Source organism: Pseudopipra pipra, chromosome 2, assembly GCF_036250125.1.
Source record: "Pseudopipra pipra isolate bDixPip1 chromosome 2, bDixPip1.hap1, whole genome shotgun sequence".
Classification (NCBI taxonomy): domain Eukaryota; kingdom Metazoa; phylum Chordata; class Aves; order Passeriformes; family Pipridae; genus Pseudopipra; species Pseudopipra pipra.
The window spans coordinates 55874051-55898590 of NC_087550.1; the positions used below are offsets into that span (position 1 = coordinate 55874051).

General features: G+C 37.5%; 1 long non-coding RNA gene across 2 annotated transcripts in view; it reads left to right on the top strand.

Moving 5' to 3' along the window:
- LOC135409690 (uncharacterized) overlaps positions 1-24540 on the top strand; it is a 58938-nt gene that overhangs the window by 10751 nt on the left and 23647 nt on the right. For both annotated transcript variants that reach the window (XR_010428314.1, XR_010428313.1), the window contains exon 4: positions 1791-23432. This is a non-coding gene — a long non-coding RNA (uncharacterized LOC135409690). The remainder of the gene's footprint in view (positions 1-1790; positions 23433-24540) is intronic.

The following is a 24540-nucleotide window of genomic DNA, read 5'->3' on the forward strand; positions in this document are numbered from 1 at the left end:
GTTGCTCCTTGTTCATCTCTGCAATAATGCCATATATAAGCCTACAAATACATCTTCGTTAATTTATCTAAGGATCACAGCAATTAATTCAGACACTTTAGATATTAGGTTATCCTGCCAATTTACATGCATCTAGGATAGATCTTGTAATTTGTTTTGGCTCCTCTGTCTCCTGAATACAAAGATAAGTTTGCTATATGTCTAGAACTTGAATTTCAAGAGCAGAACACTTTAGAATGTTTGATGTACAAGTTTAGATAAAATGTTTATTTACTCTGAGTGATTAAAACCTGAAGTACATGACTTATGAGGAGAAGCTTACAAGAACTGAGTTTGTTTAGCCTGGAGAAGGCTGGGGGAGTTGCTGTCTGCAAATGCCTATTGGGAGGTCTTGGGAAGATGAAGCTGGACTCTCCTTGAAGATGCAGAGTGAAAGCAGGAGATGGAGTGACCACAAACTGCTACAAAGGAAATTCTGGTAAAATAATTAGAGAAAATAAAATTACTCCTACTGAGGGTAAGTAGCCACACATATCTCTACCCTGAGGAACCTCCACCCTTAGAAATACTCAAAGCTTGACTGGGCGACCTGAGTAACCTGACAGACCTACTCTGAATGGTGGATCAGACCAGATCCCTTACAGAGAAAGGTTTCTTCCAGTCTAAATGACTTTGACTCTATGACTAATTAATTAGTTCTGCTGGTCTAATTCAGTGGTATATGGATGTTGTAATTTAGGCTCAAAGTACAGATCTTTCTCCACAGATCTTACCTGATATTTAACAGGAACAGGGATTTTTATGAGGGTGCTGATTCATGCAAACAAAAGGCTACTCAGCAGACAAGAGCTGAATGTCCACCTCTTCCATCCATCATGCTTCTCTTGAACATCCCTGTCTCTCCTGCATAAACTAAACTACTTCACTTAACACCACAACCTGTTATGATAAACTAGCATAAATTCCAGTTCTACACAATAGACAAGTTTTAGTTCCTCATACTAGACCACATCATAATTTCCAGTAGCTCCTGCATAAAACACTGACTTCTCCCCAAGGCACATGGAGGGCAGATGATTGAGAGGTAATGGAACCCTGGGCAAAACCAATTTCTGAATCAGGAGCCTTCTTTTTTACTTTCATTACATCTAAAAATTGGTCCAAAGAGTCACGTTCTTGATGAAGCTACATTCTGTGCCAAAGCTAAATGTTATTGAGCTTGCTTATCAGACAGGATAAGCAATGCAAGGTATATAATACTGTTAACAACTTTGTTTGTACCTGTTGTGTTCACACGAATCATTATATTATCTCTACTTAACAGTCTCTTACACCCAGCTAAACTAATCCAGTGAAAGACACGTACATAGGAATTAGGCCTTTGATATGATCAGTAAATTAAATTAACTTGACTCCAGGAAGAAAAAGATAAGAAAATGCCTGTCCTTTTGAAAAAGGTCACAAACAAAGAATGAGAACAGTGCACATTTAAAAATTCCAGAATTTAAAGAAATAATGGCCAGAGGGATAAGGGACCTGCCTTTTCTGTAAGTTTCTCTCTTTCTGACAGAATCTTTTTACTTGACGCTTTTCTGTATACCAGATTAAGGTCACTTTCTACTTATATGTTCTGACTTGATATACCTAAAATGCGGCACTTTTATTGCAGAAACCAAACATACTCTATTGCAGCAAAAAGTGAGAAATAAACATATTAGTGGATTAAAATACAGCTACATTGGCCAGTGTGTTGTAAATATATACATCTTCCTTTCTGTTTTCCTCTACAGTTTGAGGCTCACATCAAAGTCATGTCCCTGTATTGACATGAGAAGTCAATACTTACAACATTGGGGAAAACAGAAGATGAAACCATGAATGAATGTGCACTGTTGGCTGCTCAGCTAAGGCTGTTTATATGAAGAAGTGGCTTGCACAGGGGTGAGAGACTGGGAAGCAGTTGTTTTCTGAAATATAGCTTTTGGCTTAAAGAATATGTGTCCTGCTAATTACTCCAAGATCAAGTATAATTGAGGAGATGTACAACTGTGGTAGTTTGGTCTAGGCCTTCCTTGGTGACCAGTTTGTAACCAAGGAAGGGTCCAGATTTACCCAGTATTCCCTACGATTTTTACGTAAGCCAGGCTATAAGAAGAAAGGAGGAGAGGCCTTCGCCCCTCTTTCCTTCCGGCAGCTTGGAGGTGCAGGTTCCCTGCTGTTGAGTCTGTTGTGTTGGGGAGCGAGGCCTGGTAAGGCCTTGCTGACCTTGGGAGATGGAGGTTGCCGGCGATCGTTCCAGAGTGTACTCCCAAGGAGAGTAGTGAGATATTTCTTTGCTAACTCTTTTAGTTGATAGATCTTGGGCTACTAATCGGGATATATATATATTTTTTATTTTGGTTTTGTTCCTTTTCCCTTCCCCCTTCCTTTTCCCTTTTGAAATTATATATATATTTCAATTGTATATAACTGTAACATAAGTGTAAATATATTTATATTATATTTATATATATTGCTTTAGCTGTCTCTCTCTCATTTCGGTTTTTCTTGGTTGTTTTTCTCCCTTTTCTCCCTGAGGTTTGGGGGCAGGGGGACTTCTTGTGGTAAGGTTTGGAGACTTGGCAGGGAGCCAGCTTCAAACCATATCAACAACTAATCTCAGAACTTTTTATTCCTTCTCTTTCCAAAAGCAAGTGTTTTAGCGTAGTTTTCAAAAAATCCAGTCTACAGCATCATCTGCTTACACAGCCAGGAAATGTTAAGTGGTGTGAATATGTCATAGAGAGGGTACAGCTAAGTCAAAGTTAGGCAACTCAACTGGAAAAATAAACAAACATCTTTTGCAGTGGAGGAAATATCCACTAGCTTTAATGACTGTCTGCAGTGACTGCGGTGAGGTTTGTCAAGTTGATTTCTTTGAAATAAATTGGCTTCAAACACCAAACAAACAAAAATATCTTTCTTCCACTTTTTAAGTGGATGCTTGAGTCACCTGGTGGCATCTAGCTTGAGCAAAAGAAGACATAAACTTACTTAAATGCTATCTTTTCAAATGTTTCTGTAGACTCTGTCAGGTGTTTCAGATTGCAAGTTTGTTTTTCTTTAACTGTATAGAATGATTTGATTTTCAGTCTTGGCAGGTGACACAGTGATGACACCCAAACAGCATTAGCAGGAACCTTCTTTTGCTACGACAGTTCACCCACACTTTATAACAGTCTTGTTCAATGACTCACTTGCTCTGTTGCTACATAATTTCTTCCTTTCTCCTGTGAGCAGGGAACAGCAGTAACTTCATCTTTGGCTATTCATCTCAGGGCTCTTTGAAAGTCCATTCATATTCATCTGGTTCATCTCTATTTTCTTAAAGGAAAATTGAGATTTTTGTCCATACAATGTATAATAGTGTGTGGGCTTGCCTTTCAACTCTATTTATCTAATTACAATTATATTTGCAAGTAGTTATATCAAAGATTCTGCAGCCATAACAAGATTTGTAACTTGCAGTACTGCTGAAGGTGTGAAATATGTATGTGTGTATACTTGTCCCTGACTTCTCACACAATATTTTAATGTAAAACTTTGAGAGTTATTTATATACCTACTCAAAGTTCTAGAGTAATTACTGTAGAGTAAATAATAAAAAAAAAAAGTGATGCAAAAAATATAAATCTTGTTTTATGTTTGGGGGCTGTACTAAACATAATTTGCCAGAAAGCTGCATCTTGTGTTTGCAGAGTGTTTATCAGACTTCACTATTTATAACAGATGGAACTACAGCATTCTGAATGTTTCTATTAAACAGTAAATGGCACTGCAACATAAACACAATATTGCGGAAATTTGGTCTTGCAAATTAAATTCTACAACCCGGCAGATAGCTTACAAATTTAAAATCGTCTTCTCTTTTGTAGAATATAACTATAGCAGATATACATTGCCACATGCTCAGGAAGGTAACATTATTGCTGCATACTCTGAAAAACAGGAAGGGGAGGATAACACTGATAATTCTGCAAGGGCCATTGCATGGATTTCATGAGGCACTATCACTTATGGAAAGAAATGAATGGTCAAGCAACAAAGACAATCTCTCCTAGCAGGTAAAGAAAGTTCAGCCTTCACCTGGCATTCTGACAATTCCAGACATCAGATAGTGACAAATTTAAACAGTGCTCTTAGATTTGGGAATCAATATGTAAGATGTAGTGTGGTTGAACTTTGGAACTAATATAAGCTGCATCATGATAACGCAAGAAATACCACAAATGGTATTGACATTCTGACAACATCTATATTAAGTACCTTTAAACCTTCCAAAAATATTTACGGTAGCTGCAAGTGATTCTAATAGATCTGATGCACATAGAATGTTCAGGCAAGTGGATTGTGCCTGTAAAGGTTATGAACACATCTGATCCATAAAACTCAGATTCTTAACTGACCTGTGTTTTTCCTAGTGACACTTAATTATTTCAGCTATAAGATCTATAATGTGCTTGGTAGATTTTGAATTTTTTCTTGAATGAAGATAAACTTCATTCATCTTGAATGAATGATGAACTTCATCAAACTTTTATCCAGAATGGCATTAAACAAATCTGGCAACTGAAAATCTGGCAAGATATTTTTATTAAAACAGTTGGGGTTTATACTTTTGAAATTGCCTGCGGCTTTTTATGAGATTTTTTGGGAAAAAAACCAGTTTTTCTATATTTATAACAGTGGTTCATCAATTGTTATTAACTAAAGGCAAAAGGTTCAATATAATGCTAAAAATAAAGTTATAGTTTGTAGCTGAGCTTCTTCAAAAAGGTTCTTATTTTTGTGTTAGTGGACTCCCATCTCTTTATTTCAGGTTTAATAATTCATTTTTGCCTGTGAGAGTCTTTTCTTTCTGAAACTTGGCATGACATAACTATGATATTATTAATCTGCATTGTACACACTCAAGCCTGAATCTTTGTGAGGGAGGCAAACATTTCAACTGAAAAGCTTAAATTAAATGTTTTGTCACAATTCAGCTCTTATGCAGGAAGCTGAATGGCTTATAATTGTGAGCTCTTTAGCTGATACAGGACCACCGATTTTAGAAAGCTGAAGTGATTAGCAAGGCCAGCTATTTCACTTAATCTGACCAAGGAAATAGTTTAATTTCTGATTGTTTTACTAATGGCAGAAAGCAATTCTTGGAATAGAATATTTCAGTTGGAAGGGACCTAGACCAATCATCTAGTCCAGCTGACTGACCAGTTCAGAACTGATGAAAAGTAAAATCAGGTTGTTAAGAGGATTGTCCAAATACCTCTTGGGCACTGACAGGCTTGGGGCATTGGCCATCTCTCTAGGAAGCCTGTTCCAGTGTTTGACCACCTTCTCATAACAAAATGCTTCTTAAAGTCCAGTTTGAACCTCCTGTGATGCACCTTTGAACCATTTCATTCTGTCCTATCACTGGGTCCCAGGGAGAAGAGATCAGCGACTCCCTCTCCCCATCCTCAGGAAGCTGTAGAAAGCAATGAGATCACCCCTCAGCCTCCTTTTCTCCAAACTAGACAAACCCAAAGTCCTCAACTGTTCCTCATAGGACTTGTGTTCTAAGTTCAAATCAAGTGGTAATAGATGACCAGAGTTGAAATTACTATGTATGCATGTCTGTACAACAGAAGGAAAACATAGGAAACAGCAAGAAAATTAAGTTCAGAGAGCAATCCAAACCAGAGAACTCAAAGTAAAATATTATCAGGTGAAAGATGTGTCTCCTGTTTCTTATTTTCCACCATATTCAGGAAAATAGGATTTCATGTACATCTTCCAAAAATAAACAAGATTACAACAAATACATTCCTGATTGCAAAATCAATTTCAGGGGAAAATAAAACAATCTGAAAGGTCTCAAACTGCTTAACTACTCAAGCTATAACTCTATGGAATTGTATCTTGCTATTCTTCTTACTATAGACCTGTAAGAAAAAAGAAGAGTTTTATTTCCAAAGTATTAGAGTTTGTGTGTTACAAACTGAAGAAAAAACTAAAAAATTATTTATGAGGCAGCAAGGGATTATTGTACATTCATTTAAAACCAAAATATACAGTTCGTAATTTAAAAGTAAATATATTTAAATGTTATATTTTTCTTAAAAAGTGATTTACCCCAAGTGAGACAGCAATGCTGATTTGTCATAAGATAGCCATTTTGCCGTACAGAAATGAGATATTTTTCATTTAGCATTATCTTGATCATTCTGTGATATATATATATTTCTTCTTACATTATTATTTTTTAACTGTTAAAATAATCCTGTCAATGGTAAAGGAACAGATCAACTTTTCAAAGTTTACATTTCCTTTCTTACCAAGGGAACATGTTTAAAAAAAACCAAAACAAAAACACAAACTGCCCCAGATCATAACGATAAAAAAGTATTCTGGGCACTCTGCTAGAACATAGGAAGTAATCTTTGGTCCTGAAGATTGGTGGTATTTTTAAACAAAGATGTTTTGATGTAATGTGTACCTGTCTGAGAATCCTTGCCTGGAAATTGGAGATCTTTTCTCTCTTGGGTGATTACCTTAATGACAGACCTTTATTTAGGCTTTGCTTCTCTGCTTTTCCGCATGATCCTTGTATGCTGAGCAATACAATGGTGCGTAAGTCATGGCTTGACCATGTCTGAAAATCAGGGTATATTTAAGAGATTTTGGTTGAGACAAAGGAATGCCTGCCTACATGGGGATTGCAATGGAGTATGAATTGACAGGCAGAAACCGACCACCACCAAAATCAATGCCTAAGGGATTAGACCAAGGTGAGTGGATTGCTATGGGGGATGTAGCTGAATTTTAGCCTCATTTAAAAAGGCTTTAGCTAGACTCATTCCTTCTGATATGTACCTGCTGATGTAGACAGTTACTGCCTTCTTTTTACAATTTTACAATAACAGCAGCCAAAAACCAAAAGCACCCCCAAAATGCCAGGTGACAAGGTGTTGTGAATGAGTGTTTTAAGGCTGCTTAAAGACATCACCACAGTAGTTTATAGGTGTTGCTGAGACAGATTAACACTCCTGGAGTACAACTGGCCCATCTTTTGACAAAGATTTTTCCTATGGCTTCTGGCAATGCAGCAGCCACAGTGAACAAACAGTAAAATAACACTGAGACATCATCATTCAAATGTCACCAAGACAAATGTCACCTGGTTTGGCATCTAGAGACCACAGAGCTCTGGATATGCTATAGCAATACTTTTGTGCTTCCCCTGGGGGTAGGAAACAGCTCTCACCTTTTGCTGTGCACTTTTGAAGAACCTTCCACTCAAAATTAACTGTGCCCAGCAAACAAAAATTTGGTTTCTCTCCTATTGTACAGTGAATCATTACAAACTTTTATTAGAGGTCCAAAACTAAAATAGAGTTTTATTTCAGATAAAAGATTGTAATGAAAATAAAACCCAGAGATACTCTTTGTGAAGACTGACAAATTTCAAAGAATGCAAAGTACAAACATTCCAAACATGCAGTTACATAAACTATTTCATTTTGCAGTAAAACTTCATAAAACATTAAATTTTTAATGCTCCTTTACCATAGAATATGCAAATTAACCTTTACAAGTCTACATCTTCCAACGATAGATGGCACTAGTAATTCCTGCATTCACCACAACATTAAATACTGTTATAGCATTTTAACATATGCAAAACTAATCATAACTGCCCAAGTAATATATGACAATCAACTCTGCTCTAAAACACTTACATAGATTTTTTTTCTCACAGCAAAACTGAAAGTTATGATAGCAGGAGCAACATCTCAAAAATATTTTACTACTTAAAATGATTTATCCAAACTGTGAACTAGGAAAATATTCCACTATCAATTACATTGGTGTAAATCACAATGTTCAATGCCAAAGAACAAGAAGAGATTTCTATTTATTAGCACCCATAAAGCCTGTTGTGTACTTGCATAGGAGCAGTAGGATGATTTTTACTTTTCATTAGAAAATTATCAAAGTAATTTTAGGCATAGGTCTAACTTAGAACAGTGAAAAAGACACTTTTAAAAGGACACAAAGTTTGTTGATGTTTATTTGTGCAACAGAAACACACCTGCTCCTTCAGGAGAGGAACCGCCTGAGTCTTCCCACAAAATCAAGTGTCGGGAACTCCGCATCATGAGATGTACTGCAAAGACAGTGTGGCATCTCAGAGGAGAGATCTGGACATGCACACCTTAACATAGCCCTAGGTTAGACAAGGAGCCTGTTATTTAGCAGCCACAGAAGGCTATTAATCTTTCTATCAGATGACATATACACTGCATTCCCTGTGCTCTTCAGCAAGGTGAAGGTGGGATTGAAATCAGCTGACTAGCAGCTGGTGAGAGAAGAATAGGCATGAGATTTATAGATCTGAAGTAGTGAGCAGAGCACAGAGGACAATTTTATGGCATAAAAGGATTCATGTGTTAGCAAAAAATCATGTGCCTGTGGTTTCCATGATAGAACAATTCTTTTTTAGTATGTAGGTTGCTGAAGTGTCTTCGGCAGACCAAAAGAAAAGGAGGACAGGGACAGGAATTTGGACTTCACATCAAAGTGGGTATTCATGCTGATATAACAGAACTTCAGTGTAAGAAGAATACTGACCTCTGTCTACACTGGAATAGCCCACTCCACAGTCTACTTGCCATCAAATGTCTTCCTTAGTATAGACCAACATCAGCTCAGATCATCATTCTCATTACAGAGCATTATGGGGAAACCCATTTTTTAGAGTTTTTAGGCAATAAAACCCATGACTTCAGAAATGGGAAAAGGTGTGAGGTAGCAGCATCTGCTTTGGCATTTGTGGTAACTATAGTTTCAAGTTACTTTTGCCATTATCCCCCCCATTCACCCATTATCAAAACATACTGTTGTGTATCAGTAGTTAATAACTGTTGAATCTCAGTGACAGTCCCTGGAAGGGAAATGCTATCAGGTAAGTCAGGGAGCCCTGCATCCACCTCTGAAATACAGTCTTCCTTTTCCAAGTAATATGGATAGTTCATTCCATGCACTGTGGCAAATCTCCAAGCATCATGCAGGGTTGAACTTTAAATGAAGTCGGCATGTTTGTAACAGCCAGGCTTAGTCAGTCCTATTGTTTGGAAAAATCATCTCTAAACAGACCTTAAAAATAACCATTCAATTTCTCATTTAATCTTTTTTTTTAATTGACTTGTTGCATTCTTTAGATGTATTGAAATTCCACTACACAAGCTCCTGTGGGAAAATAGTACTCAGCAATTTGAATTTGTTAGCTAGTCTGAACACAGAGGATCTGATTCTCATTTATGTTACAGTCGCTTTATATTGCTCAGGCAGTAAATTGCATTTACACTCAGTAAATGAGCAACTGGAGTAGTGTAAAGGAACTTTAGCATGAATGAGAATTAGGCCCAAAGCCTTTCTTAGTTTTTATAGCAACTCTGTTATTCATCTCAATTGGTGAGATAGGGATTGATTGACAAACAAAGAGCAACATGGTATTACCTAGTTTGGAAGGAGAATTGAGCCAGGGATTAGGAAACCCCAATTCAGTGAAGGAAATCAGACTGGCTGTTAAAAGCCTGAAGTCCGACAAAACACTAAGGCCAGATGGTTTCAGCATACATTTTTACAATCAGCCAAGTATAAAAGATGAAATAGCTCCCCTGCTGGTTAAAGTATTTCAAAATTATTTACAGATGGGAATTAATGTTAATGACTCGTATAGCTAACTCCCTACATACCATGCTGAAAATTTACCGCCCTCGAGTTTAGTCCCAGCAAATGCACCAGGAAGTTTCATCATTTGAAAATGAAAATAGATTTTCCTCATCTTACCATGTACAACTAACCATTTCAATTTCACATCTAAGAGGTTTAAACAGAAGTAGGATAATGAGGGACAGAGCTAATACCAGAAACGTCCTCAACATGAAGATTATTTTAACTGTAAATTCCTACAGCAGAAGATTTACTCATAAAACATAACATACAGTAGAAGTGTGTTATGGAGAGGACTGATATTAAAGATATAAGCAAGAGTGGTTCCGGGGAATAGGGAGCTCTATTTCTGGGTGAGTGGCTCAGAGCCATGTTAGGTCAAAATGCAGATTTCACCAGTTAACATTCCCGTGAGGCAGCTACTCACATGAAAAAAGTACTAATGGGCCACCTAACTGCACATGTAAGTAAAACACAGAACATTCTGTTCTTTTTATCTGAACATATTTATTGATCATTTGCCTAGATACAATTTCTTAGATCTAACCCAATCAAGAATTTATAATAAACAATAAAGAAAACAGAAAATTCCCCCACTGTGGACTTTTAGTCAGCTTAAATTAATGCAGATTTTCTCCTGTGTACAGATTTAAAATTAAGCTTTTGCCTCACTAAGTGGCACAGGTGAAGTAGACTGGAATCTGAATGAGCAGTTTTAGATTTCTCTCCTCTTCACAGATAAAAATCTCACTAATCATTGCACTCCCTTAACAGATTCATTTCTCTGAGGTACAACTAACTTACTGTCTGATCTCTCTTCTCTCATTAAAAAGCAAACAATTTAAAAATAGTCCTTGATCAAGGTCCTTTCAATTGCTCATTTTACAAATAGGGATAATCCAAAATGAATGAGACCTAGAATAAATTTCTGCTATTAGTCATATGTAATTACAGCCAGAAAAATGACACTTTCTTTTTAAGATCACATTCTGGATCTTGGCTAGCATGGCAGATTAATGCAGCACTCAACTTTCTGCTTTTCCTCTGTTTCAGTTTGATTTTAATTACGTTTATTTCATATGTAATAGCAACTGACATAGCTACTTCTGTATACAAAGAAACTACTACAAGATACAATATTTCAATAGTCTGAGTTTAGAAGAAGGTGAAGACAGGTAGCTTTGCAGAGATCATTAAATAGTCAACCTTTAGTCTAGCTGAGAGAAAACAAACAAAACCCCTCAATTACCAGAGAAACAGGACTTAGAATTACATCTTCAGAAAAGGTAAGAAGTTCCTTTCTGGTCATTTCTTGAATGACCCTCTCCTGACTTTCCCTTCATTCAGTTATTCTCCCTTTCAAATCCTTCTTCAGCCTACTCAAATCTCCAATGCTGAAATAAGTTTGATGCTCTCTAACACTGGATAGCTATGGATTTTATTTCTTTTAGCTCCATCAGTGCCTGAAGTGCAAAAACCTCACCCAAAAAAAAACCCCAAAACCACAAAAACAACAAACCCCAAAAAAGCAAAGGGCCACTGCTGAAGGATACTCCTCCTCATCAGAACTGGTGGCAGCTATGCTCAGTAATAGGTTTTCACCATTTCCATGACTGATGCATGGGCTGCTCAGTGACCAAAGGCAGAACTACGGGAGGTGCTGGTAAGTACCAAGTAGTGCTGTTGTACCAATTATTGGTCCAAATTAGCAAAGCTTGGCTAACAGCCGATTCACTTGTAGTTGTTAGTAATAAGGACAGTCACTGAAAAGCCTGGGGGCAATTCTCTAAAACGCAGTTTATTATCCAAATTGTGAGATGTAATTCCTGATGGCATCAGAATGCATAGAGCTGGCTGTCAGCTGGCAGTAACTGCAAGGAATCATGCATGTGCAGCCCCCTTGCAAACAATACATAAAGGCACATTTCTCAGAGATATCCACTGGCAAAAACTGTCATTAATACTTACTGCCTTAGTTAATGATAACAAACTCATGCTAACTATTAGAAAAAGTCCATTTCTATTTCTGTGTTTTCAGTGCAGCTCAATTTAAGTATCTACTCTGCCCTTGTGAGATCCAGCCTGGAATACTGTGTCCAAATCTGGAGTCCTCAGTACATGAAAGACACGGACCTGTTAAAGAGAGTTCAGAGGAGGGCCACAAATATGGTCAGATGGCTGGAGCATCTCTCCTATGAAGACAGGCTGAGAGAGCTGAAGCTGCTCAGCCTGAAGAAGTGAATGGTCTGGAGTGACCTTATAGCACCTTGTAGTACCTAAATAGTCTTATAAAAAAGAAAGAGAGTGAGTTTTTACATGAGCAGGTGTTGACAGGACAAGGGACAATGGTTTTAATGGTTTTGAACTAAAAGAGTGGAGATTTATATTAGATGTGAGGAAGAAATTCTTTACTGTGAGGGTGGTGAAGCACTGGAACAGCTTGCCCCAAGAAGTTGTAGATGCCTCATCCCTGGAAGCGTTCAAGGCCAGGTTGAATTGGGTCCTGAGAAACTTGATTTAGTGGAACATGTCCCAGCCCATGGCAGGGGCTTGAGACTAGATGATCTTTAAGGTCCCTTCCAACCCAAACTGTTCTATGATTTTGATTCTATGATTTTATGATTCTGTGAATGTATGTACCATGTCAAATCAAGTACTGTCATCTCAGCAGTCCCTAATATATTGTCTATTTTCTGTGAAAGGGACTTTTTCCCAAAGCCATCTGTATTAACTGTTTTTATCTGCTGATGTCTTATTTTTCACTGAAACCTTTTTCTCTTCTGCACAGACAGAGAGTTCCCTTCTCTCAGTTCCTTTCTTTTGAATATTTTCATTAGAAGGATGAGAAATAACTGGTACACAAATACTATAGCTGATATATTTCAGTCTTGACATGCTGAAAAAGATACAGTTTGAAAGAACAAATTACTTTCTACAGTTTTCTTATTGCATGTTAAAAGAAATTTAGATTGCAAATATAAAGATTTAACAAACACATTAAGACTTAAAGACCATTACTTATTAAACTAAAACTGAGATAATACAACAATCAAATTAAAAATACTGTTGCAAATAAAATCAGAAAGATGATGGTTGTTAGATTTAGATTATCAAATTAATCAAACTAGGAGTCAAACCCAGTTATGAGGTTTAGACAAGAAAAAAATGGGATATTTTTTTCTAGTTCCGTATTGTGAAATAAATTGGTTTTGTGTCTCAGTTTAATACAGCTATTTTGTTCCCATTTTTTCCCATAGTAACAGAAATTTTCTGACAGTGATTCAACTATCGTGACTGCTTTCACAGAGTTATGCATAGACTAGATATTCTCAAGGAAGTACAGAGACTGTAGCTTCCTTAGCTACAGTTTCACCACTGTTTTCCCTTTTTTAAAATGTCATATTGTTCCAGTAGCTATTCTTTTGCTTTTCTTATTACCTTCCCTATTGCACATAACAACATAAAAACCAAACAACAGAAATAAAACAGAAGAGTGTTTACTATAACAAGTTTCTACACACAACAGTTGCTCCAGAGAGCACTTCTGTAACTTTGACAGCACTTACTCTCATAAAAGACCGATTTGGGAGCTCATTTTAAGGTTTCAGAAAGTATTATCAGAAGTGTTTTTTCACAAGGATATATATTCATTCATTATGCTTTCTTGTGCTGGCAGAACATGACAGACATAGTCCTTAACATGAGGCAGGAAAAAAAAAGAAATAGAAGGATACACTTTTACTTCTTTGTCTACAGATCACCTAAGTATGCAGATGCTGCATAGATTAGCTGAAACAGTAGCTTGCTTAAATTCTTTGACACCTGCATGCATCTAATGGAAAGCAGCAGATTTGGCTGTCTGGCATACCCAGCTCAGCGAGTTCTTGCCTCCTCTTGCAGATGGTGCAGTATCCAGGAGGAGGGCAGGACACTTCTTTTATCTGTTATAGCTAACAGACTCCACGTTCACCTTATGTGTGCCTTTGATCACTCCTGGAGGTGATTCTCTTCTATGCAATCTTTGATAATAGCACCAGGCTTCTTAAATATCGGATTAAATAGCTCAACCTTAATACTAGATTGTATGGCCTATGTACAGTTAACATAATCCAGTCATATTTCCCAGTTGATAGGCTTTAGGGCTGAAATCACTATGGGGTCACTAAGCCACCCAGGAACCACCCTTGGAAAAATTCACTGTTCCATCCACCAATGAGGTAAGATCCAAAATTGTTACCGGTAAATTCTCTGTTATCTGGGGTAAATTAAGACAAACTAATGTCGATCCCCCAAAACATGATTAGTCGGAGATATGGTGCTGGGATACTGAAGAAGCACCACTGAAGTCAGCCAGCATTCAGCGTGAGATGGAGCTGAGAACAGAACAGACTCAGATTCCTCGCTGTGCTCTCTAGCACCCTCTGATCAATGGTTTCTGGCACACAGCTCTGTCTGCTCCCAAAGTGCTGCTGAGGGAGTTAATAAACCTCTTGGAATTCACTGCCCTGGGAGGAATAATGCAAAACTGTGAGGTGCTCAGCGGGGTGTTGGGACCGAGCCAGAGCAAATGAGCCCATCTGATTCTGCTGAGGGACAGTTAATTGCCTCTGAAGCATGCACCCCAGGACTCTCGGTTCACTGTAAGGAGCAGGCTTAGGCTTGTAGGAGTCATGAATTGATCAATCAGCTGTGGAGAAGCAGCTAACACTGCTTTTGACTCACAAGTGCTGACCGTGGAAGCAGTGCAGTTGTGATCATACAACGCTCTGCCTGAGCCGATAGCCTCTGCAGGTCTGAACGAGACCTGCACAGAACCAGCTACTGTGCCTGCTCTTCCTGCCAGAGTAATCCACCAGCTGGGCACTCACCCAGAATCGCCAAGGGTTAAGTATATTGGTTGCATAAAAAACCCCAGGCAGAAGTGGCATAAGTCTTTCTACCTTCTCTTAATAAATAAGCCATATTTGAATCATTTTTTTTAAATGACTAATGACACTCTACGCTCACACTCATTCATCTTTTTACCAGCAGATGCCAGGTCATATATCCTTGCATGAAGGGAAATTAGGGAAATATGTTATAAGATTTTATCAAGGAGTATTTTCATGATCTGCTTAGCAGAAACTGCTTCTACACTTTTTACACTAAATTCTATTTAACATCACTTAAATGTAAGGTAATTCTTTAACACAGTTTTTTCCCCATTCCTCATGGTCTCTCTAGCACTTGCATTTACTGCAACTACTGGTAGCAAATTGAATAGAAATGCAAGCAGCAGTTTTTCAACAGAAAGACACTTGCTGGCAAGATTCCTCATCCCTGTTTTCTTTACTTTTTTTTTTTCTTATTGAAGAGCATGGAAATTTAGTAGTTTTCTCCATGCCTTGCAGTTCCTTGTCTAGATCACCTGCTGGATGCTATTACACCACCATTACTTCTCTGACACTCAATTCTGATGAATCTCCCTTAAAAACTGTGACAGTGGTTCTATTAGATGGGAGTAATTCCATACTTGCAGTCTCATTGACATGAAATTCAATTAATTTTGAATTATGATCAGAAACATGGAATAGATTTGATTTTGCAGAAAGTTGACATTTCAACACAGAGAGATGTGTGTTATACTGATTTATGTGATTAGGGAAAAATACTATGAAATATTTTTCCTTTATGGTACTCATCTTCAAGAGAGAGATTCTTTATTTATATGAGCAGAGGGAGAGTGCTTTGACCTCAGAAGGAAGAAACCTGATTGTCCCCTCTTCTGATTGCTGTGTTATATATCTGTGTACCTCAAAAGTTCATTGTGTAGCTAAGCCTCAAACTTTCCCTGAGAAAGCTGCCAACTATCACCTCCCGGTTAATCATAAAGTGACACTGCACACTAACTCTTAGTTAACATTTTGGCAGAGCTCGACAAAAGTGCTTTATTTCTGGAGCTTCACTTGCTCGGGCAGAGTCCTCCTGGAATGAATGTGGCAAACAGGATTTTGCATATTCTCTAGGAGGGCTGAAGAGCATTCAAACTCTGCTGATTGACTGTGAAAATGAGCCCTGTGGTCACATAATACTGATTTTTCCCCCTCCAGTTTTCTTTAAGAGATTGTGTTATGTTATATATCTTTTGGTTAACTCTTATTAAAAAAGTATAATCTGTCAATGATGCCATCAAATACTAAGCACAAACATTTCTCTGTTAATAGGAGGCATATTTATGGATCTCACTTTTATTACTTTATTAGCCTTTCACACTTTATTGATATGTCTTATAGTGACAATATTGGAAGTTGAGGAACATATATAGTCTATTGGTATTTAAACAGCAAAGCAAATATTGTGAATGTCTGTCTGGCTTTTATGCCACCTTCCATTCTAGATCATTTTGTTTTGTTACAATGCTTCCACAAGTTTTCATGGGATTACACAAGTATCACAGAAAAACGTGGTCTTTCATTATTTCCCATTTTGTTTTGGTCAGTTTGGTCAGTTGGGTTCAGCTATTCCAGCTGTGTCCCCTCCCAGCCTCTTGCCTACCCTCAGCCTACTTGCCTTTGGGGAATGGGGAGGAGGTGAGAGACAAGAAACAAGAGGTGGTCTTGATGCTGCGGGATAACTGGTTAGCAATAGCCAACACACCAGTGTGTAATCCACACTGTTCTAGACACAGACGCAAAGCACAGGGCGCTGTGGGCTGTTGGGAAGAACATTAACTCCATCCCAGTCAGTAAGCTTCTTACTACCCTCCGTGGACATAAAATATCTTATGATGCTTCCCGAAAGATCTGATGTTTCCTTCCCTCTTTTACGACCTTACTAAGGCTGGCAAATATTAAACGTCTGCATCTGGATTTTCTTATTCACTATGCTGTGAGGTGTAAATTACTTTGCTTACTTCACTTTAAAAAGAATAGCATACATTTTAAGCAATTTAATCTGAAGATAAAGATTTAAAAACTTTCCCCAAACCGGAATTATTCACAAAGATAATAAATGGATACTTTGAATCTAGAGCCCTTCATTCATTTTAGGAATTCAGTTTTTGCAGTCACCTGTCAAAGACAACCATTAAAAACTACAACATACTAAAAAAGAAAAGTTTGCAGACAGATTTCTTTGATATGGCAAATAGTTCTTGGCAGTGAAAGAAAGAAACTGTGATGTGAGCTGTTCTTTTATTTTTGCTTATTATAATAAATGCCAGCCTACAGATGGAATTCAAGCTGTAATTCCAAATATATTAAATGATCTACTTTAAAAAATGAGTCAAGTGAGTCCTCTCTTTTAAAGGCTGTGAAAAAGAAATCATCTTTTTTTTAAACTTGCCAGTAGAAAAGGGGATAAGCGGGAAGTACAATTGATCCCATCTAAAATCTTACAGTTGAGAACATTTATTATGGCATAAGGCAGAAAGGGATAGATGCTTATAAATGAGATCCAACTTTCTCTCCAGATGCTTTCTGCCGAAATACTATTCAGAGTGAACCTTTAAAACTTGAATTTGGAAAGCATAAACCATGCTAAAATAAATCTAAGCTGATATATTCATTTGTAACAAAATGAATGTGACACATCATGGCTATGACAATGTGTAATTTCACCCTGAGAATTCAGTTTTCAGAGGTGATTTAATTTTCTTTAAAACATTATTGAAAACTACAAGACACAGATTAGAATCCTTGTCCCATATGGATATTAATTTTGATAATGTTCACTCTACAACTAAAATACAATAGGCAAATCCACTATTTGCTAAGCCATCTATGATGGAAACGGTTGATACATAATTGTTTAAATGCTCAGTAGGATTATCATTCTAATGCTTAAATACTCTAACAGGAGGTAGGATAAAGGTTAGGAAAATTAGATGACTTATAAATGCTTCATTAAATATTTTTTCAGGCATTAAAGCAATCCAGAAGGAGGACACGAACTCAATCTACTGCTCTCTGTAAAGTTTGTACATACAGTGTAAGACATGATAAAGTTAAACTGCACTGAGAGATATGTCCATGGTATGGAGCTGTTTGATAAATGCTGTTGCAGTGTTTGTCTTAGTCCTCAAACTGTGCCTACTGAAGTCAATGGGAGTTTCTTACTGCATCTACAGGCAACAAATAAGGTCTAGATTCTTTACATTTGCTTTGACATTCTGTTTGATATTCACAAATACAGTGCTGTTCTCCCTGCTGTTGTGTTTGTATGCCAGTGTACGTAGACATGCACACTATTAAGACCTAGATGTGGGATTGAATTCTCTGCCTTCACACCTGAATGCCTATCACAATGAGTTACTGTGCACCTTTCACGTCATGGGGATGTATAGCCTTAATTAACCAAGCTGTGTTAAAATCACAGCTCCAACATTTTGATTTAGCAAAGTGTTTAATCCTGTGCCAACTGTAAGCATGTAAGTAGTCCTGCCGAGTTAATGGTGCTCCTCACGTGGCTGAACTTGAGCATGTACTTAATTGCTTGATTTGGGGCCAGAGCGCCCAGAACGCTGTGGGAGGGAGCTGTGGGTGGGGGAATATGCTCTGCTAAGGCAGGCACCACTCAGGTAGTAATGGCTTAGTTCAAAACTCTTTCTTTCCTACAGGCCAAAACTTTGAAGAAGCCAAAAGTTTCTGCAGTTTTGAAAGGATCATCATAGCTCAAAATTCAAGGCAATAGGGGGAGTGAGATGGCAGTACGGACTGGATATAAATCACAAAAAAAATAGGATCAGAAAGAACAAGAAGATTATGAGATATAGAAAAATGTCAAAACTAATAAGAGGAGATTTCATCTACCCAGACACACAGGAACAGGGACACAATGAGAGAAATAAATCAAGCAACAGTCATGTACTATATCCTCAATGTATTAAAAGGTGGCAAGAAAGACGAAAATTCTGACTTTCAACAGTGCAGCTGTTAGGAGACAGAGGTGAAGGACTCACTAATGACCATAATCCAGTTGGATTCATTACTGCAGACTGCACCCACAAGAGGAATAAAGAACCCCAAGGACTTTGAATATAGAAGAATGGGGAAGTGCTGGAGGCAATCCAGTGGGTTAAGCGTCTAATGGAAGGAGTGGGAGGAAGGAAGGACACAGAGGAAATGGAAACTGTTCAGAAAGCAATTACAGCATATCCAAGGGTGATGCATTTTATCCAACAGTATGTACACTAGGAGGAGAAAAAGACCATAGGAAATAAAAACAGAATTGAAAAATATATTAAGAGATAAATAAAAGGGATACGTAAGTGTAAAATTTCAGGTGCAGAGGGAGAACAGAAAATATATACAATTAATTTAAGATACATGAATGCAAATATACAAAAAGTGCAAGCAGATAATGAAATTAAATTAGAAATAGGCTAATATGAGAGTATATCCCTAGCAGATGCAACAAAAACTCTGCAAAGAAAGCAGCAGGTTTTCAGGGTGAAACCAAAGCAGCATGATACTATGTGCTGATTCAAGCCCCATTCCTCACGGCTGATTTTACTGTTACTGAAAGAAAAGCAATTGGCAACACTTGTTTTTAGACAAAGTTTTCTCCATTTGCAACACACTGGGAGAAAGACAATCCTGCTATCTCCATCTCACAGCCACCAATCCCAGAGCATCCCAGGTGAATGAAATGTAACCACATATTATCCTTAGCAGACACTGCAAGATGCTCAGGCAGTTGCCTCTTTCACTGCCATTTCACCTTCATTTTGCCCAAGCTGGAAATTAGAAAATAGAGGAAGCACTGAGTTTGAAGAGATATTTGCAGTTTAGACAGGACACATTTGTACTTTCAGGCTAGTTCAGGCAGTCAGATGGAAAACACATCTTGGTATAATTTTGGGTGTAATTTTTGGATAGTTAGTTTGCCTGGGCCAAAAACATCCCAAGAAGCATCCTGAAAAATTATAAATATCTAGTTAAGCTGCTGTGCCAGAGAGTGTTCCTCAATATTACTTGAGACTGTTGCCATGTGCCCTTGTGAAGAACTTCCTTCTAAGCACTCTTCTCTTTCTGTCTTTTCACTAACAACTGAGGAAATCTATGGAGATCTTCCTTCCCAAGCCAGTCACTGGCCTTTTCCCTTCTCCATCCCTCAGCTAAAAACATAAGCTCATAATACCAAAATAAGACAAGGTAAGATGGTTCAGGTCAGAGGACTTGTAATATCTTGGACATTCCTAGAGCCAGCCCTTCCTATGTGTTTTCTCCGTGGCAACATATTTCTGTCAGAAAGCTACAGCTGAAATTTAAAACACAATAGGAAGAAGCATCAAAACAATAGACAATTAGCCAGCAAAATCACACTACCTCTAATATTAATCAGTTAAGTCCACAACAGAAAATCTTTTGTGGAGAGCAGAAGGCTACATCTCCTAATTTACTCCTGCTAATAATGCCAAGGTTGTGGGTTTGAACCCTGTTTGGGCCATTCACTTTAGAGTTGGACTCGATGATCCTTGTGAGTCCCTTCCAACTCAGAATATTCTGTGATTCTGTGTATTTGAACCAGAGTAATAAACTGCGTAGGACAGCATTGTTACTTTAATCACTTCTGTCTACATGTCTTGTTTTGTGAGCAAATTTTCTCCAATTTTGTTCATTCAAGAGTCTGTATGCTTCTGGAAAGCAAAATGCAACATAGGCAAAGCCAAAAGCAACAGTGTAAAATGACAAGTGGCAATAGGAGCAATGTTGTACAATTTGAGAAACTGTTCCACTCAATCAAATGTTGCATTTGGAAACAACAGATAGGAGGGCAGGTACTTTCTTATCACCATTTGTAGTGGAAGTACAACTGCAGCTCCAGTCTGTTTGAGATGGTGCAGCACACAGTGGGATACAGAAAAATAATAGTCAGAGATGCTGCTTAAAGCCACAAGAGAAAGCACGGATTGGCTTAACAAAGACACAGAAAGCCCTTGATATTCATGAGATTCAGTAAGCTCTGATAAATAGCTTCTTCTGATACTTAACCCTTTATAACTTATGGTTGTTTTTATTCTTGCTGTAGTATATGCTCTCACTCTTGTGTGGAACAGAGCTAGTGGAAGCATTCACTGGGAAAAAAGGTGAGGACCACATACACCAGATATTATAATGTACCACTTCCCCTGTAAAGCATAGTGCAATTAATTTCCTCGTGACAGCTTCTGAACCAAGAAAATATGTAAAATAGATATAGAATATTCAGAGGTTTTTATTAGCTTTGTTTAGTATTTTTCACACTAGTCAAAGTTGCAACAACAGATTTCCTGTTCTCAGACATCTCTGACTTTACTCCGTTCTTTCAGAAAAATAAGCATTTATCTCCTAATGGAGTTTTCTTTAAGACAAAACAAAATCTGAAAACAACACAAATTTCTTAATATTAAATTGCAATGTTAAGCAGAAATACAAACTTGAGCTTTATTGATAGTTATACTAAATTACTTTATTTATTTGCTTATATATAAAACATGTTCACTGCAGTTTAACACATCAGGACTATCTAATGTATAGAGAATATATTGCTCTTTATACAACTTCCACATGAATATACAGATTTAATAGCATAACTCCATCACTTGATTGGCATAAAATACACTTGACTATAGATATCTCTGTCCCTTCTGATGTGAGTCTATAAACCAGTGTATATTTGTACTGTCCTTTATAATTCAGGAGCACACATACTGTATATAAATGTGCCTTGACTTTGCTTTTCTTTCAAGTACTGCATGAGTGAGAATCTTCAATAACAGAAGTAAAGCACTTAAAGCTATCTGCTCCCCTCTGCGCCTTTCAGCAATAAATAATACCCCAATCCTTGCTCTTGGGGTAAAGAGGGCTAAACCCTTGCTCTTGCAAGGAAACCTTCTGATTTCAATTGTGTTCCACATAGATCAAGCTAAAAGATAAAGGTTTAAATCACTAATTGCAATAGTTTGGTTTTGGGTTTTTTTGTGCATAACTCTGTTTTTCCCTACAAAATATTCTGAATTTCAGAACATGGAAAAACAGGACATTTGGCATAAACTTTTCATTTGAGGTTTTTTTAAACATCTGAACATACATTTTATGTCTTCTGAACAACGGTAAAGGCATTTGAAAAAAAAATACTTTGCTGAAACTGTAATTAAAAAAAACCCTCTTTCCTAAAAGCTTTTTTAGGTGAGCTAAATTATACTGGACATATATAAATAAAAAAGAGCAAAGAAGAACATGAACATATATTACTAGTGTAATTCATCAAAAATAGTTGACACTTCAATCTAACCCAGAAATGAAAACACAGAACTTTATAGAGTTATAGGAAGTAAGCAATTTAAACGTACCATGGCACAAGGTCATCTAACAATGAAGCTGGGAAGATATTCTCTTTTTATTCACTTTCCTTCACTCCTTTAATCCTTCTGAATCTATCAAGTACAGATTAATATAAATCTTTTTAACAGCCAGAGGTGATCTTCAATCAGATAATTAATAGTAGTGGTCCAAGTTTTCTATAACAGGTCCATCTTTCCATTTTAATATAAAATGAAAGGGTACTTTATGTAACTAAGCTATCACTCTGGGAAAGGTTTCTTTTTCCATAATAAAGTAATGTATGCCTTACCTAATTAGCTCATTATTTTAAAATGTAATTTTTTTGTAAAACTCACTGAGCTACTTCATCATGCTTAAAAGGCTACTGATGTGGAAAAAAACAATTCTCGGAATATACTCACTGCTGCTCATTCAAAACACTCACTTGCCCAATCACTCCCCACATAGTCTGAGCTAAATATATGAGGCAGAGGAAATGCACTCCATTTGCTTTGAAAGTAAACCTCCAAGGCCATTTCATAAGCAAAAATCATATCCATGTCATAGAGATACTGTAGTTAAGTTTATGATTCCAATTTGGCTTGGAAAGCCTTCCATACTCTAGAAAAAAATACTTCACTAATCTATATGTAAATACTTCAGTAAAACCACTGAACAGTGATCAAGTTCAGTATTAATATCACAAATTAAAGATGTCATCTGAAAACATACCGTCTAGAAGAATGATCAGAGCTCATGCTGAAGAATAATCCGTGTTTTCAGCAGCCTATAAACACCATGGAAAAAACTGCAGTATTGTATTCATTAAGTCTCAGTGTTATATACAAAAAACAGTAAATAATGAAATACAGCCAGTGATATGGTGGCAGCCGGATGGGTAGCAGACAATCACATGGAAATGTCAGCCTGAAGAAACTCATGGTAGGACTAGCAGATCTATGTTGTACAGTTCAACTTGGGAATTAAATATACTTTCTGGGCTTGCATTTCTATTATACACTGTTAAATAAGAAAAAAACCAACCCAACAACCCAAATAACTCCTCAATTTCTAATTATTTGGTTGATTTAGTGAAAGTGTGTTTATTTAAGTAGATGAAACCGCACATTTATTTGCCCCAGGGGAGAGTGAGAGGAATTAGCCAAATACCTTTTTGAAGTCCTGTCAAGAGGCAATGATAGTTGTATTGGAGGAAGGCACAAGCATCCCATACTTCCCAATGTGTGTAGTGTTTTTGTAGCTCCTAGACACATGGACTGTCACCTGTTTACACCACTGTCCACCTCCATGTGGGCCAGCAGTGCTCTGCCCCAGGACTCAGTTTTCACACAGCAGCATGGAGACAAGCCAGCTGGAATGGGCAAGTCCATGGTAAGATCTCATTATTGTTCTTGCTTCTGCTTCTCTCCCTTGGCTTCACTGTCTTAATTTGAGCCTTCTGGATCTGTGACACAGATTGAGACAGTATAATTTTTCAAAACAGTAACTCAATTAACATATAAGTTAGCTACAAGACATATGGGGCAGGAATCAGGTCCAGACCATAGATACCTAAATGCAGGGGACTACCTATGTGCTAGATACACAAGATCTCACTTCAGACAACAGAGGTTAATTTGGTGCCGACACATAGCTGCTCAGTTTCATTTGAGATGGATGCCCTAAGGTCTCAAAGATATCAGCCAAAGGTTAGATGTAATACAGAACTTACAGGAGATCCTCAGTTGCAACTGGTATTAGGATGGCAACAGGCACTAGAGCAGTACCCTACAGTCTCTCACATGACACTACAGGTCCATAGCAATGTCATATTTCCCTGCTATTCAAGAACCTTGTCACTGTACAACCTATTATCTAAACTCTATTACAGAAATAGTATAAACACAAAAAGAAATGGTTAATCCATCCACAATTCCTCATTGTTGGACCTTGTTGGACCAGCACAGCATAAAGAGTGGAAAGCAACAGGATTCAATAAGTGTACTGTTGAACAAGGCAGTTTTCACACAGAGACTCAGAAGGGAAAGGAGGGTGCTCCATTCTTCAGTGTAAGATAATTCTAAAATGGTTTTAAATTGCAAGGTGCTAAGAGACAGGGACACTTTCCCTGAGAGATGAGCTGCCATGTCTCTCACGCTATGTCAGCATAGAGATAGGCACATAGGGAAGAGCTCTGTGTAGCTCTGCCATTTAAATGGTCACGAGATCTCAATGTGCAGTAGGCACCAAAGAGAAGACAGGACATCTCTGCAGCAACAATGAAGAACCAAAACTTAATAGACAAAAATAAGTGATGAAAAAAATGTCTAGACATTAGATTGCTGGATTCCAAAAACTGGATATGAGAAAAAGAAAAACTGCTAAGTTTAAACAAAGCCTTGGGCTGACAGAGACTGGGGAAAAACCTCAATTGAAAGTCCAGACAAGGATCCATTAATGTCACAGGTTTGGAATGTCCTACCCAAGCCTGGAGAAACCA